The sequence below is a fragment of the Plectrocnemia conspersa genome, unplaced genomic scaffold (assembly GCF_051122295.1).
Source record: "Plectrocnemia conspersa isolate PC_06_02 unplaced genomic scaffold, ASM5112229v1 ptg000007l, whole genome shotgun sequence".
NCBI classification, from domain to species: domain Eukaryota; kingdom Metazoa; phylum Arthropoda; class Insecta; order Trichoptera; family Polycentropodidae; genus Plectrocnemia; species Plectrocnemia conspersa.
In genome coordinates this window covers 2,555,113-2,574,263 of record NW_028277171.1, presented here as the reverse complement: position 1 = coordinate 2,574,263, position 19,151 = coordinate 2,555,113, and positions in this window count along the sequence as shown.

The window sequence follows — 19,151 nt, the reverse complement described above, 5'->3', positions numbered from 1 at the left end:
ATGATAAGGACCGGGAGGAGGAATTGATTGGACGAACGACTTGATAATTCCTATATATGAATGTGACTAGTAATCACATGCTGCAACTATGCTTCAATTATTCTTATTTCAAATGTCAAAAGTACATCATATTATTCATATTGATAAAGACACTTAAAATATACAAACGTTCATATTTATAGAATACATATATTTTTAATCAGAGTATATATCAGTAACATCATATAAAACTTTGATGAGCAGTCTATTCAATTTAAAAAAATGTGAGTAGCGTAGAGCAGTTCATCGTGAACTACTCTTTACGCGACATGCGATCTTTTAGTACATTTTAGTCTTAGACTATTATTATCAAATAATGTTAATTAAACAACACAAGCTTGAGAAAACATTCGTAATATACTATATATGTATATTTAGGTATTTTTAATCACAAAAATGTTTACTTAGGAAATATAAATAAATGTTGGTTCTTGTTTAGAACGTCGGCGCCACGCTTAGAAACCAATGGTTATGAACTCTCCGCTGCGTCACATATCTGGCTTGGCTCAAACGGCTACGTTTTGCTACATAAATACGTTTTTAAATTTAAACTGGTTAGGTATGAGCGAGCGGCAGCGAGCGAGCGTTGCTCAGAACATTTAAACTATTTATGTAAATATTAATGAAATCATAAAATGACACGTATTTTTCTGGCAAAATTTAAAGGGGAGGAGGCAATTACCCCTACTTGCATATGTCATAAGCAATAAAATCATCCCCGTCGCAGTGAAAACGCTCATATTAAGACTATAATACCAATAATACGAACTATAATAAGTGATAAACAAATAAAGTATATCTAAACCGAATTTTGACTAATAGGAGAGCGTAAGAAACAATAATCCCTTGTCAGAAGTAAAAATCCACGTCAAAAGTAATAACATGGTGTCAGTGCTGTCGTAGGGGGAACGCACGTTGCCAAGCGTTCCCACTGCGATGGCGCTGACGCGATTTTATTACTTTTGACGTGAATTTTTGACTTCTGAGAAGTGATTGTTTTTGCGCTCTCCTATCGACCAAAATTCGGGTTGAATATACTTTAACCAATACTCTATCAGTAATATCAGTAAGGATAGCTATAATATTTTTTAAATATAGTTTAATACTGAAGTGCAGACAAACTATGGAGCAATATAAACTCTCGGAAATTTTTTATTTAATGAAGTACTATGGATTCTAATGAAATGGAAACTGATTGGCCAAATTTTGCCCTCCCCCCTGGAAAAAGCTGGAATGATGTCCCTGTGTCCAAATGTATCGAAAACGGCTTCTTTTAGGTTATAAAAGTGCTTGACAAGTCGTTAACATTTGACATATATATATATTATTTCTTTGAATTCTAAAAATAGCTTGTATTGGGGTCCTGTATTATAAAATATATCGTGGCACGAAAACGGTTAAGGAGCATTTATAGACGAAATTTTTATAACAATAAGCCAACGTTTACCGACTTTACCGTGGCGGAAAATGTTATTGATTTTCATTAGAGGTAAACTGTTACATACAGTTACAAAAATAAATAAATACTGACCATTCCGTAAACAAAACAGTGACCATTATTTATATAAAGCCGAACATGAATATAGTTCGGCGCATCGGTTATGCTTTCACTGCCCTCCGTGGTCTGACTACAAAGTCGATTTGATTTCAATATTTATAACTACGCATTATATCGCCGGCGAAAATTGCACGGCACGCAGGTGAAAATATTTTCCATTCCGAACAAACAAGGCGCTGCTGTGCGGACTCAGACACAGTGAGACTACAAAGTGTGGCTAATTCTATCCGGAGGAGAAATTCGCACAAAAATTACAGCGACTATTATTCACCATTTGACAGTAGAAATTTTCTGGTTTAAAATGGTGAAAAATGGCAAGTGTCTTGTTTCATTTGATTATGGGTTCTCACAAAGTTGCATTTCTTTAAAGTGTAATCCGAAGCTGGTTGCCTAATGGATTTTATATACCCACAGTGTGAACAGTAAAAAATCTCACATAAATTTCAGTCAAACGTATGAATAAAATGTAAAATGTCATTGCTTCACACGTTGTTTCTGCCATTGCGTCATATTGGTAACTCTAGTTCTTCTGAGTAATATTATTTTTTCCGCATATTGTATATATGGGAATTGTTAAATATATAAATATTAAATGACAAACACTCCTGTGTTTCAAATGTCATATTAGTTTTGTTTTTATAAGTAGTTTTCTTAAGCGTCCTCAAAATACTTAAATTTATCGAGGATACAATGTATACTTGAGACGCATCTGCAGTTATATTCATATTATTTACAATACTAATAAAATAACTCACATTTTTACTTTAAATCCATGTCCTCTAATGTTTGATTTTTGCAGTTATATTTTACGTATCAATTAAAACTTGGCCGACGGGTCATAAGTTTTAAGTGGTGACCCTTGACCCGTAGTATAAATGCAGTATCCAGGAGTTTTGGAGACAATTAAGACATTTATTATGTGTTATTCGATAATTATTTATTGTGTGTGTTGCGATAAACCGTTGGCGTTCGTAACACACACAATAAATTATTATCTATTGGGTTACTTCGTTCGAGATCGGTTCTGCCCGCTCTAAAATCTCTCGGAAGTTGTCCGAGGTTACCGAGAACGGGAGGTAAAGTGGGGGTAATTAAGTTGACTTTGCCAGCTTCGAGCGCTTCCGAACATTGTCGACAAACGGACCGAATTCGGAGCTGCTCTTTTGAGCGCAAGCGATGAGATACTTCCCCTTTCGCTCTCTCGCGTGTGACGAGAGTGAGAGAGATAATGATATTGTTTTACGCAAATTGAGATAGAACTAGTAGCTCGGTTCAATTTCAGTATGCGCGTAGGCGTCCTATGGTTAACACGCACGTCGAGCGCTGCATCGTGGTCAAGTTATAATACCACATGCTTATCGCGGACTTCAACAGACTCTTACTGACATCTTTGAATATTTTAGGGCACCAAAAGGGATTAATTAGTTTTTTGATAGTATATTCTTCTAACAGATATTATTATTATATTATTTTTCATATAAAATATAATAATTAAACAATAATTAGTGGTACTTGATTTTGTTAAAAGAAATCGTTTCAATATCCTTATGTATTTTCCTAGATCGGTTTATATAAATGTCACACCATAACGAATTCTTATTTAGAATCGATGGCGACAAATTCTAGGATAGTCACAGATGTGGTGTTCGTATTTTAAAGTATCATTTTTATGCCTTATGGCATTTTGCAAAAGCCGACAAAGATTTTGCGTAAATTGAATATTTACGACCGAAAAGTTTTCACTGATATTGTATTGGTGAGTGCCCACACAAACTTTTGTAATTATCAGTAGCGTAATTTTAATAATATGACAATTTAAAAATTGCGATTATTTGGCACATTTTTCGATCGCGCGCAAATATGCCAGCTGTACATGACAGCAGCCGCCGTGTAGACGTCATCTACGCCCGCCGTCCGGACGGTATATGAAATTTGTGGCAGTGTGGCCGCTACTCGGAAGTCGGCGACCTCGGCCGACTTCAGTTGAACTTCGGTTCGGACAACTTCCAGAGAGTGTAGACAAGCATAAGACTAATGCACTTGAAGAAATTAATGTGTTATGGCCATGACAGTCATTTGGAAGAGAGAGAAAGAGAGGAGGGTGACTGACCAATTTTTGTCCCTCTCCTTTGGTATAAGCTAAAGTGACGTTCCTAGACCACACATTGCACCTGCGGTTTATTTTTATAGTGCATTATAAATGTAATACTCTGCACTACAAAGTATTATATTTATAATGAGAAAAATATCACATTTCTATTGGAAGCTATTTAAACTAAATATATATTTCCCTATTTATAATTACAATGTATTTAATACAACTAATTCTGATAAATTTCCACATTACTATTTTTTTTAGTAATAAATATAATACCTGTCAACATTTACGTTTAAATTATGTATGTATCTGTCATATTTATTAGTTATAGCAATTTACATGTACATAAATCAAGTGTAAAATGCTTGACATTTTACAGCGCATAATTTTATATTGAATGAATTGTGATACTGAATCTATTATAAAAGCAGAAAAATATTTATATTTAACTACGCGTCTTACGTAGCCGATAAAAGTGATAAAATCGAGAAAATATGGAACTAAAGATGCTACTAAAAACTAATTACAACAACAGATTTATAAATAATACCATTTATTTTTATAATAATTAAATGTTATGCTACACAGATTTAATAACATGAATTATTGTCTGATTGACAATAATTGGACGTTGACATCGACAGCTAAGTTATGTTCTTCTGGGTATTAAAATATAGTTTTTTTTTATATAATGAATGTAATTTCTTTAGTGAACATGATAAAACAATAACCAATCGTTTTTCATTCAAACATTGAACGATGTTATTTTTCCATGTCAGTCGGTTACATAATGGATTTAGATGAAGTGTGAGGTCAAATGAGAACACAACCTTGAAACATACACCCACATGGCGATGGTGATCTTGATCATATATGTCAAGCCTTACTTTTTCATTACTATTAAGAGTCGTTGAACAAACACTTTCAAGCTTCGTTTAGCAAATGTATAATTATCGCACCAGGATGTAAACGCCTGTGCTCATAAAAAAACTATAAACGCCGTACAAAATCTGTTTGCCGAAAGGAAAGTAGGATTTCAATATTTATGCAGAACTCTTGCATCAATTAGCAGTTTTGCTTTGGGTAAAATTTGCATGGAATTTGACTTAGAGCGACTTACAATTTTTTTTTTTATTTCTAAACGTACATGAAAACGAATAATTTTAATGTAACTGTCTGCTGATCCTTGTTATATATAATATTTGAGATTGGCTTAATCGATTTTATTCTGCTTTCACCAATGAATGCTATATTATCTACAAAGTTATAAATATCAGAGATTGAGCAGACAAAAAAGTCAGATATAATAATTATAATTGAAAACTACCTTCGCGCAACTAAAATCAATGAGTCAACACTACACATAATTCGTCTTATAAGAAACATTACATTCATTGGGCAAAAAGTATTACTGTTTTAATGTGTTCATCCTCTGTATTTAGAAATTAATTGCATCAGTGAACATGCTTAATAATAATGTCTGGCATTTTATATAGGCACAACAAATTTTGACTTATTTTACAAAAGATCTACGGCAAGTAAGATTTCATTCAAACTATTTTGTAACATCAACATTTCTTTCAGATAACACAAAATTGCCATTCAATCATGCTATGATCTTCAAATGATAAATATAAAATTGTATCATTGATAGTAAATAATATATGAAGGACCGATTCATCGTTTAATATGTTTCATAAACATATGTATTCCTTAAACTTCAAAAATAAACTAGTGTAGTACAAAAATGATTACAGAATAAATTCACAAAGACTTCTAAATTAATAATTATTCTTACATTGTATCCCATACTCCTACAACTAAAAAACTGACGTTAATGTTGGTTAAAACCATAAGTTTTATTTGCCACTTAAAATTATTAAATTCTTCTTAGTATGTATAATATTTACCATTCATCTAAAAAATAATACAAGGAAAGATTTTGATTCATTAAAGCAAAAGCAAAAAAAGTGAAAAGCATAATACTACCCAAATCAAAGAAAGGAAAGTGTTATTATATCAGCAGTTGTTATTATAAATCATACTGTAATAACATGAAATAGGAAGTGAGCGTAACTGTAGAAATAAGCGTTTTCAGTTAGTGTCAGAAAGAACAAGATAAAAATATTGCAACAATTTAATTTACTTAAATGCCATGACGTCCGTATGTATTATATCTTCTGAATGTGAAAAATTCGACTTAGAAAGTTGTTTCTTATTAGGAACAATGCAGTCTATAAATAAAAGTTTTAGTTTGCTATAAATATATGATAACTAGATGTACATAATATGGATGTATGTAAAATTAAATGCTGCTTTATTAAAATTTTCTTTAAAAAAAAGTGTTTTTATCTAAAATTTTTTTCACAAAATACATTTTTAATTTTATTTTTTATGATTGCTTGTAATATATATATTGATGCATTTTTTACAACTTTTAATATAGTTTTTAGGTGTGCATTTTAATAATCAATTATTATAGCTTGTATCGAAATGAAAATGGCTAAAAAAACAATCAATACATGATACTTTCTTAAATCTGAATAATTGGTGGTTTTATGCAATTTTAATACAATAGTTTTAATTCTAGTACTGTATAACGAGAATAGATTGTTCATAACAATATTATATTTTATTTAATAACACAGCACATATGTACATAAATAAGTTATATTTTTTATTTATTATGCTACAGCAAAAAATGCTTCTTCTGAGAAAAAAAAATAAGTTACGATTATGTCTTAATTTATGTATTTTTGACTCTACTTTTATTATGTATTATTGATCATATTTAATTAATTTTTTTTTATTTTTAAATGACATTTTAGTTGAGAAATATCAGAAGAGGGCTAATTTACCGGAAGAAGTTAGTTCCGTGAACGATTGGACACATGATAATCGATTGCCTTTGAGCATTGGAAAGTGTCAATCAATGTCGTTTTCAATTTGAATGAGACATTGTAAAAATAATTATACGATAGGTGACATTTTAATACGATGCGTTGCGTTTGATTGCAAGTAAAATTTTAATGGCCATAAAGTGAATGTTTGCAATTCTCTCTCAATAATACTGATGTTCTACCTTTCTAAGTTTATATAGGGATAGGAAGTTGTTTACGTGTTTATTCTTAAGCTATGGGTTGCGATCCCAAATGGGCTCGCGAGATTTTAATGTAAAATATTTAAATTAAATGTTGTAAATCATATTTTCAAGCTGCTCATTATGATCATATAACTTTTACTCACTGCCTTATTCATTGGGAGGCCCTTGCAGCAAAAAAACTAGCACGAGAATTGAACGATGTGCTTATTTTCAAATCTCTGTAATGCCTTCACTACACTCTCTGGAAGTTGGCCAAGGTTGGCCAAGGACGGATAATACAGTGGGTAACTACGGTCGAGTTCGGTTCTGCCTGCTCTAAAATCTCTCGGAAGTTGTCCGAGGTTACCGAGAACGGGAGGTAAGTGGGGGTAATTCAGTCGACTTGCCCAGCTTCGAGCGCTTCCGAACATTGTCGGCATTTTTTCCGAGTCAAAGGGACCGAAGTTAGAGCTGCTCTTTCGAGCGCGAACGGTGAGATACTTCCCCTATCGCACTCTCGTGTTTTAAGTGACGAGAGTGAGAGAGATAATGATATGTTTTTTTGCAAACTGAGATAGAACGAGCTACTCGGTTCAATTTCAGTATGTGCGTAGGCGTCTTATGGTTAACACGCACGTCGAGCGCTGCATCGTGGTCAAGTTATAATACCACATGCTTATCGGGGACTTCAACAGACTCTTACTGACATTTTTGAATATTTTAGGGCACCAAAAGGGATTAATTATATTTTTGATAGTATATTCTTATCACAGATATTATATTTTTATCAAAGTTATTATATTTTTTTTCATACTAAATTAAATAAATAAAAAATAATTAGTGGTACTTGATTTTGTTAAAAAAAATCATTTCGAATATGCTTATGTATTTTCCTAGATCGGTTTATATAAATGTCACACCATAACGAATTCTTATTTAGAATCGATGGCGACAAATTCTAGGATAGTCACAGATGTGGTATTCATATTTTAAAGTATAATTGTTATGCCTTATGGCATTTTGCAAAAGCCGACAAAGATTTTGCGTAAATTGAATATTTACGACCGAAAAGTTTTCACTGATATTGTATTGGTAAGTGACACACAAACTTTTATAATTTTAATACTATGACAATTTAAAAATTGCGATTATTTGGCACATTTTTCGATCACGCGCAAATATGCCAGCTGTACATGACAGCAGCCGTCCGGACGGCATATGAAATTTGTGGCAGTGTGGCCGCTACTCGGAAGTCGGCGACCTCGGCCGACTTCAGTTGAATTTCGGTTCGGACAACTTCCAGAGAGTGTAGTGCAAGCATAATAGTATGGGCTCTACACAACGATATTTTGTTTTACACTGAAATTAGATGACTATCTAGAGGGAAAATGTTATCGCGTGTTTTTGAATTGATGGAAGAAATTCATTATTTTCTTATAAATAAACGTACTGGATTATCTAAATTATTTAACAACGAAGGATGGACCTTGAAGTTGGCATATATGGTTGACATATTTAACGAGGCAAATAAATTAAATTTACAGCTTTAAGGTCCATTACCTAATTATTTTAGTGTAGCAGAATATATTGAGGGATTAAAAAAAATATTTTTTGGAAGAGAAAAATGGAAGGAGTGTTCTCTATGTTTTCTATACTTGCAACCACGATTAATTCAAACAACGATAATTCTAATCTTATTCAGATAAAGCATTTAAACATGCTCTTTAATAATTTTAATAAATATTTGCCTTCTGAAAATGATTCGCGTATAGGATATTTGTGGGTGGTGGAACCATTTATTATCGTGCAATTTATTTTAAAAAAAATATTTAAGAATGTATCATTGTATGGTTTTTGGATCAAAATGGGGGATAATGAGATAATGCTATTAAAAGATTGCTGCCATTCCAAACAACCTATCTTTGTGAGAAAACATTCTCGAAAATGGTGTCAATAAAAACTAAACATAGAAATCGAATTGCAGCATCTACAATTATGCCTAGGGTTGATGAACTAGTTATTAATGATAAAGGAATGCATCTGATTTGTGAAGAGAATATTGATTGATTCTGTATAAGGGCGACTAAAAATATTGTTTGTTACAAAACTATTATGGTTGATATCGCATTTTGTCCGTGAGCATGATTTATTTTTAAGGAAAACAGAACTTTGTGGAACTATCCAGAAAAATACGGGTCTGCCAGAATCCCTCAAAAATATAAAAACAAGGCTCCTACTGATAAAACATGATAGACAAGGTGAAATGCTTATCCAAATTTGGAAAATAAAATTTCAAAATTATATTTACTTTTCAAAACAGCCAGGTGATAGACACAAGAGAAAAATCCAGAACGGCTGGCCTTTAAATATGTAAGCTTCAATGTATAATGATCGATAATAAATATATAATGTGTTGATCGCGCCGATCAGTACATAGTTACCTAATATTTGGAAAAAACAATGAAATAAACAAAAAAGGTTGTTATGGTATTTATTTCAATCCGCATTGTTTTATTCGTTCAGTGTCTATCAAAATTTTAATCGTAACAGCAAAATTAAATTTAAAGGTTTTCTTTTGAGTAAGGCCGGTTTCACACGTGCCGGATGGATTCGCCCGGCGCCGGGCCGGCGCCGTGTAGTGGGGGTGGTGTTGTATGGGCTAGTACTGACCATTTCAGACGCGCCGGACAAATCCATCAAAGGATGGATGCATAATTCAGTGTTATCTATCGATTCTGTTTCTACCACATCTTGCCATGCCCGTGCCCGTGCTGTCAACCCAACAGAAAGGCTTTCGCATAAGCCTTTCTGGTTGGTTGTGAGAAGAAAATGTCGCGTGTGTTCTGCACGTGGAAAGGCAGAAGTTGTGAAATTCCTCTCCATATTAGATAGATAAAAAAGTGTTCATAATAAAAATAATTATACAGTGAAGTTAATAAGTGAAATTATGAAAATAAATGTGTTTGTGACAGTTGTACGCAGAGAACGGACGCCGAAAATTTTGGTGAGTCTAAATTATATTATAATATATTATAAATGTACATTTTTTATAAATCGTTTTTAACATAAAATTATAGAAGCCTTTAAAGATACATATTCTTAAATTAAAAGAAACTGGTTTGTAACTTTCGCAACCATTAATTAAATGCATAATTATATTAGTAATTAAATGCATAATTACACAATTTAAGATGCTTAACTTTTTTTATTGCTACCATTATTGCTTGTTTTTAATATAATTAATAGGTTTTTATTAATATCCTAAGTAAAATAATTTATATTTACTTTTTATTATTTATTAATTGTGTTTTAAAAAATAATTCAAAAAACTGTTGCGTTTGATTCCCCTGGCACTCGCAAAATCAAGGACATTCTTCGCGCGCGTGTCGCAATAAGAACATTGTTTACAAACTAAATACAAGGTCATTTAATATATAAAAATGGGAAAAAAGTTTGATATGCTGATTTCGTTAAATTCACAAACACCAGTTGAAAGAACGTAACCTCAAATTTTGCCCCCCCCCTTTACCGGAGTATTCCTATAACGAAGTCCCAATCTCTACGCTATAGAGGGGTCGACTATATATACATGTTATTACATACAAGAAATTTATTATTCATTACATATCCATTAAGACAGCTAATTTGCTGAGCCATGTATGTTCCGTTGTTATATTCCATACTATAATAATATTTGCGGTAATCACACGAATCTCTTATATATCCTCATTGTCGTTCTTATTTTCCCATTTTGAATTTATTTCTTATTTTTAACTAAGGTCATTGGAATTTTGTTCAAATATTTTTAATAAAATTTCGATATTATTTATACACAAATTTAAGTTGCATTTTTTCGACCTTTATAATTTGTAGATCAATTGATTTAGTTGATAGTTTTTTAATACTTTTAAGCCTCGTTTTTATATTGGCAACAAAAAGATCAGAAACCACACCAACTTCATATAAAATTACTTTGGTTATGTAGCCTTGCAATTTAACGATGACGTCCATGTATTTAGCCTTCCTTTCAATAATTCCAATAAGGTATTAGATATGACTAAATCTTTCTCTTGATTGAATCTTTCTCCTTTTCCACAGTGATCACTTATTCTACAGCATTCTATTATTTCCGGTCTTTGCATAGAAATCACCTATAATATTAATATCGTGCTTTTTCAGTATATTTTATTATTCCTGTGATTTTTCGATATTTTTTGAATAAGTTTATTTTAATAATATAAATAGTTTTACAGACATACTAATTGTATATAATATACATACATACTATGCTACTGGTTCATATGATATAAAATAATAAGAAAATAAAACAAAGCATTTCTGGTTATAATTTAAAAAAAAAATTAAAAAACCTTTTACAGTTAAAGCGAAAGAAAAATACAGGAAACAAAAAAAACAATGAATTATGTGATAATTTGAGTGCATTTCATTAGAAAATTGGAGTTATTGATATGTTGTCTTTAGCTTCTAAAGCAGTATGTAGTTTGCCATTTTGTGCTTGTATTTATATTTAAGGTTGTTTTTATCGTAGTCACCGATACACTAGATTAGTGAGTTATTGTGGTTTTGCGAAGTATTTTTGTTCTTTAATTATTAGTATTTGAAGTTTATTAGATTAGTATAAACATGTATATTATATATTATTTTTATGTTTTTTTTTAATGATTTGTAATTTAGAAAAAAATAGTATTACTAATGCTCCCCGAGAAAAACAACCGCTTTCACTTCGATCGTAAGATCTGGTTTAGGCAAACAGTCACATTGAATCGCCAAGAGTCTAACTTGATTTTTGGTATGTTTTTACTAGTTTTTTATTTATCATTCAAATTTTAGTGTATATTATAATTTATATTTTATAATTTTTAATATTAAATGTTACTTTCACAAACTTGTTAAAATTTGTTTTGAATATACTACATGTATATCTTCCCTTGTTTTCTATATTTATATATTTATTTAAATTCAGTCTAAGTTTTAAAACATCCATTTCAATTAAATTTACTCTTTCTAAAACCTTCCATTTATAATCAATGTAGTGTGTACTAAAAAAAATATATAATGTTAATAAATATGTATAGATAAGGCGATAAGTTAATAAAAGCAGAAATATATTTGCACAGTTAGTGAAGTATGATATATTAACTATTTTTATAATAGATAACAACATTATATAATATATAAAAATCTGACTACCACTGAGTAGTACTTATGTTATATAAATAATACACCAAAAATATTAAAATTTATATAGCCGTTTCGTTTAGACATAATTAAGATATTGCTATAATATAAATAATTTAATGATGTAGACATTTGCATACTTAAAATAAGACACTTCTGATGAAAATAAGAGATGTTTTAGTCGGTATTTAATTAACGTACACAAGATTTATTAAATGAGTCTTTAGAATGTATATATTTTTGTCATCATTCATGACAATGAATCATGATGTATTTTATTTCCAGTGCAATTAACACTTAATGAGAGTCAGAAAATATTATTTAACCAAACAGGTAGTGGAATTTAGAGTATTCCAATGTTGCCAGATTTAAGCAACACAAGACGCGCAAACCTGTAAAAATAATTTAATTATATATTATAAGATAAAAACAGAGATTTAAGTTCGATCTTAAATCATAGTTGGGGAAAAAGAAAGATCGTTGATTTTTACAAATTGTCTGTATTATTTAAAAAGTCTATAGCTTAGGATGTCTACAAGAATAGTAAAAATACTCAAAAGAAGTAGAAGATCTTTAAATTATTGTCACCATGTTATGGCCATTTTAATGGACCGCCCAATGTTGTTTGTATATTGTTTTAATCAAGTGTCAATACTGTTTTATGGGAGTAAATCAGCAATTTTAAAAACGGGCAAGTTTTTTTCCGTAAAATGGGTTTCGGAGACTGGCAAGACGTATTATATGTGTTATTAGAGATAAAAATATTTCTTGTCTTTGTTGTAATAGTCCATTGGCGTTCCATATGCCAATATAGAACAGTGAATGTGTGATTATATTTTCACTAGGGAACTCTATATACATTTTTACCAGTAGACGAAATCAGCAAATCAAACCTTTGTTCCCATTTGTATGTATTAAATGATCTTGTATTTAGTTTGTAAACAATGTTCTTATTGCGACACGTGCACGTAGAATGTCATTGATTTTGCCAGTGCCAGGGGAGTCAAACGCAACACTTTTTTGAGTTAATTCTTTAAAATGCGTAAGCCTACAATGAATAAATAATAAAAGTACATATAAATTATCATTTTTTTTCTGCAGTATGTTTTATTTTAGGATATTAATAAAAACCTATTAATTATATAAAAAAACAAACAATAATAGTAGAAATACAAAAAGTTAAGCATCTTGAATCGTGTAATTACGCATTTAATTACTGTTTGTTCTGTTCTGAACGCTGGATATAAAGGGTCTTATATCATATATCTTATATTTTATGATTCAATAATACTTTTTTAAATTTGTAATAGATATATATATATTACATAATTAAATAGTTTTATTACAAAAAATTAGAATGGTTGAAACCCCCTTAAAAGTGAATACATAATGCATTAAAAAATATCATATATTTATACAAAAATAAATGTTTTCTTACTGTAATTGTGATGAATATCCATGAAATATTATATCGCGGCAGCATTTCACCTGTCACGGAATACGTCTAGCGAAGTCAAAGGACAAACAGTAACAAAAAGTACGCTATACGGGGGAACGCTATAGAGGGGTTTACTGTATATATTTCTACTAGCGAAAATATAATTTAACTAATTTATATGCTGCTTTAAAATTGTATTCGCTTCGTATATTGTTCCATAGTTTGTCTACACTTGAATATTGCATTATGTTTTAAACATATAATAACTATCCTTCTGATATAAGAATATTGGTTAAAGAAAATTCAAACCGAATTTTGGTCAATAGGAGAGCGTAAAAACAATTATTACTTCTCAGAAGTCAAAAATCTACGTAAAAAGCGATAAAATCGTATCGGCGCCGTCGCAGTGGTAACGCTCGGTAACGAACTTTCTCAGTGCGGCGACGGCACAACTTTATTGCTTTTGACATGGATTTTTTTTGCTTTCTCCTATTGGACAAAATTCGGTCTATATATACTTTATTCGATTCTTATTTATTGTAAGTCTTTATAAAAAACTTACTTAAAAACACCATATGGAACGCCAACGGTCTACCGCAACACATACAAGAATTTTTTTCTTGAACAACACAAAATAGACGTTTGTTACCAAGGGTTCCCACTGCGATGGCACTGACACAATTTTATTGCTTTTGACGTGAATCTTTGACTTCTGAGAAGGCATAATGATTTTTTGCGCTCTTCTATTGGTCAAAATTAGGTTTATGTTTCATTTATTTCTCACATATTATATATCATAATATTGATATTCCACTACGGATTATTTTGCTTTTTATTTTCTTTGTTCCAAAATAAAAAAGATTTCTGCCCGTATTTTTAAAAATATATTTTTTCAACAATATAGTAAAAAAATAAATGGGGCAAAAAGATTTTTGTACACAGTCGTCTTATTGATTTGTATTAGTACTCGTAAAAAATACAATAAAGGATCAACCTATGAAGTATTTATAGACGTGCCGGAATGAAAGAAAGTTTGAAACACGAAATATGCATAAACAGACAAATTGATAATTGGTCATAAATATCGAAATTTGACCTGTTTATTTAATATATTTTGCAAATAAGATATATAGACAATATTTGCTACTTCTTTATTCAATATTTTTAAAGAAAATATTGCGGTTCTTGAATCTTTGACTTTTTTCGCGAAATTAAACCCAATATTACAGCATAAATCGACATTAATCTCTTTTATTAACAATTAGTTTACAAAAACAAATATATGTCAATACCGGTATTGACTGTTTTTTCTCTCGGCAATACCGATATTATTGCAATCCCTAATTTAAAAGTTCGTAAACCTGTTTTGTCAGTCTCTAAAATAAGTTTAATCTTTGAGATTTAAAAAAATATAGTTAAATTTAATAAATCGTAGCATATTTTTTTTCATAATTGTAATCAATTACGGTGACCTCCAAATAACGACTTGGGTGATTTTGATACCTGACGACACAATTTTAATGAAATTCGATATTCGCACTTGAGCGATCGAATCGCGAAGGTCCAGTAGATCACGGGTCGAAATTCGCTTCGGTGAGAGGACGATTCGCTTGGAATATGCCTAATTATGTACAATGTTCTTAACGAATTAATGAACGAGATGATGAAGAGGAAGATTCGGGTCAAGGCAACCTGCACGAGACCTAGTTTAAATCTGGACTTTCAAAGTGATCAAAGCAAGGTAAATCAGGTCTAACACATTCACACACACAATCAACAGGTGCATTCAATTAACGGCGACATCTTCGGTCGAATCAATCACACGCCATTAACAAATCGGTTATGTTCTAACCTGACCGCATCTAGGAATGTGCCAGTTTCAATAACCAATCATACACATAACCTCAAGGAAATGCCCCAATTAAAACTTTCTAAAGCGCTGTTTAAAAAAAATGAAAGAACAATCCATTGTTAGATTGACGTATTGGTGATTAACGTGGTTGAGGTCGAACTGTGTCGAGATTTATGGGCGCCATTGAAACCCTTTAATTAACGGTATGTGGCCCATCTTCTCGTGGTCAAGTCGCAGCTCCGTCTGTAGCCATCTTCGCGGTTGCATAAGAAGTTTTTGCTCGATACGTGATACTAGTCTATATTCTTGCACAATGGCATGCAAGTCTCGTGGTTAAATATTTCAGCATACGTCCTCTTTTTGCAGATTTATTTACTCATTTTGTAAGTAAATTGAAGGTAAATGTTTCTATACACGATTATTTTAATATCTAATTTTCGGAATAATATTGTATAATATAAAATTTGTTAATAAGCACAGTAATAAAACGAGACCGCAAATTCTGCATCACAAGATTTTGATACAATCAATAATAGTCTCACTTTGTGGGATGGCGAACGTGTTACAATTGTTGAAATTTTATTGACAATATTAAAGCCTGAAATAGCTTTGTATCATATAAAATTGTGCTTTTTTTTAATTTGCAACCAAAAGCCACATTATAATTTTTTTCTTAACCCATATCAAGTAGGAAATAAGTTTTGAAAAAATATTAAGCAAAATCTTTGAAATCTAAAATAATTTTGATTTTGTCGAAAATGATACAGTACTGAACAATTTCCATCTCATTAAAGAAAATAATTGCTTCTCTATTTTTTTTATTAAATATTTAAACCATGAAAACATATATTGTATAAAGAAAGCTTAAAAAATATTCATACAGGGTAAGAATAAAAATTGGGACGATGATGTGAATTAAAATATTATCATTACTGGTATTACAGAGTATTGGTTAAAGTATATTCAAACCGAATTTTGGTCAATAGGAGAGTGCAAAAACATTATCACTTCCCAGAAGTCAAAAATTCACGCCAAAAGAAATAAAATCGTGTCGGCGCACGGTGGGGTATTTTCTCGATCTGGACGGCAAAAGTAAATTATGAAAATTTAAGCGCAAATAAAAAATAAAAGTTGCTCTGTAAAGCTGATAATTTTGCGCATAATACTCAATAATTCCCCCACTCCTTGCATAACGCTAGCGCCCCCACGATCGGTCGGAAGTCAGTCATCCCTTCGAGTGCACGCATCGTTTTCTCGGCGGCGTCGATTGCATACTCGTACATTGGACAATTATTATTATTTTATTTGAGTACCGTTAAAAATCCAAACCATTGATTGTGATAAAACAGGTAAGTGTTTTTACATTTCATAGCTCTTTGTTGCAGTTGCTGTCATATTAAACACACAATAGTGTTTTGAATAAGTACCATTTATTAGTACTTTTTCCAATTTTTTTTTCTAATTTTGAGTTCATTCGTTATATTTCCTACCACTTTTTAATGTAGGTTTTATATACAATATAAAGCTTAGGTCTTTCTCTTTATGATACAAGTAAAATTGGCTGCGGTTTTAACACATTGCATACCATTATTCTTAAAAATGGGACGGGGCTTAGTCGCGAAAGTTAGGACCTAAACGTTTTAAACTATTCTAACTTTTTAATTAGGTGACGTGTTAACGTTAATTTAAAATACAGTTTCATATTGATTGTTATTTTTAATAATATGATCACCATGGTAAAATCAGTAAACCTCAAATTGTGGATCGCGTACTAATAAAATAAAATAATAATTTGTTTAGAATCACCAAATATACACATATTTAAAAATGAAAACGATACCGAGTATGATAAAATATTAGTCAAATACATTTTCTTGTTAAAAAACAGCAAATATCAAACTTTGTGACATATACAATTTATTTTTTATTTTTAACACTTGACGCGGCGAAATTCGCACGACCGTTCAACATGGAATTCCTCTTCCTCGGGCCTTCAATTTAAGAAATACTTTAAATACTTATTAAAATAAAGTTAAATAAATTCATTAATGAAAAATAAAAAAAAAGTTTTTTTTTAAGTTTTTTAAAAAAAAATTTTTTCTATAATGTATTTTTTAACACTTATAATATTATATATTTGACTAAGAGCACTTATGGAATCAACTCAAGTGGAGAAATAATTTTGGCCGCCCAAATCGGGCAAATACCCCACTGTGCGGCGCCGTCTATGCTAAAATAGTGAAACATCCTATATATGAGATGTTCCACTACTTTAGCATAGACTATGTTTTCATGTTGTAGTTTATTAAAATTAAATTAAAACCATTGTGACCTAACTTGTTACCTCAATGGTAAAAAACAATACATAGTAGAATAATATAATACAAGTAGGACAAAAAATAATATGTTATAAGAAATAAAATCATAAAATAATAAAGTTAAATGATTCGAATAATCTAAAAATACATAGATATGTCTATGTATGTAATAGAAAGTAGCAATACTATTTATTTTAATTATTCATGCTGTCAAAAAGATTCATTTTGCTGGTTATGTGCACTTTATTATCAACAATGGGTTGCCACAGCTATATACTTGGCATGCCCACAAAATATTACTGTAATAAATTACTTTAGACTCAAAATTAAACATTACTTGTATTTAAAAGAGATAGAAAAGTCGATATCACTGTGAAAGTCCACAGCTGCCTAATATTAATCTGATAATATGAGTATTTAGGAAATTTCGGAAATAACAAAGTATTTTTGTTTTTATTATTACATATGTAACCGCTATTTAGCTTTATTCTTGTTGTTATAAATAATTTAAAGATGGATAAAATCGCAAAATGGGTTATGGTAAATCAGGGATAAAAGTTGACTACCTGCGTTGTTGAATTGTGTGCATTATTTATACATACAAATATGAACGAATAGTTGAACAAATGTTAAAATAGCAAATAGTTATAAAACGGATTAATATATTCGGTTTTAGATTATTCTCTTACTAAAGAGTTTATTTATTTGCTTTTTTATATAATTTGCTATATTTTATTATTAAATATACTTCAGTGATGATTTTATTAAAGTTATAAAGGCAAATATATTTAACCAGTACTATAGAACTGTAAGATAATTCAGTGACTAATTTCCAAAGAACTGGGTTCGAATTCCATATGAATATCAGTATTTTTTAGTTTCAATTTTGTCTAAAAGATCTGAATTAGTAATTATTACATACATATATTTCGAATCGATTATTAAAGATTATGTTTTTTTTATATTTTACTTATCTTATGGATGAATATCGTGATGAATAATTAAAATAAAATTGATAAAATTGTCACTGATTTATAGACTTTGATTTCATTATGGTGCCTCAGTACTTATTTAGTAGTTGCTGATTGCGTTTACATCGTTGTAAGTTTGTAACGCATTGTAGCACTAACAAAAATTCACAATAAATATATATAAAGGTATATCGTCTTATTAAAAAATGATGGACTGAACAGTATTATATATTATATATATATATAACAATTTTTAAAGGTAATAAAACCTATTCTTTAAAATATATATTGCGCAACGTCTGTAAAAATAAAAATGTCACGGCTTTTGCTGAACTTCTTTCACTTTATTTTCAAGAATAATGCATGATATTATCTTTAAGCAAGGACACGACTAGCGAATAATCCATAATTACCAATCCAAAGCAATTCCTGAATTATGTAAATTAAAAACGCATATAATAAATTCTCATTTAGTGGTTTCTAAATGTTGCATCTAATTTATAGATTATCATAAATTTGTACTTGATATCAAATGTTGAAAATCTTATCGAATCATTACAGTTTAGAATTTTCTATTCCTTGATTTTTTCGATTAT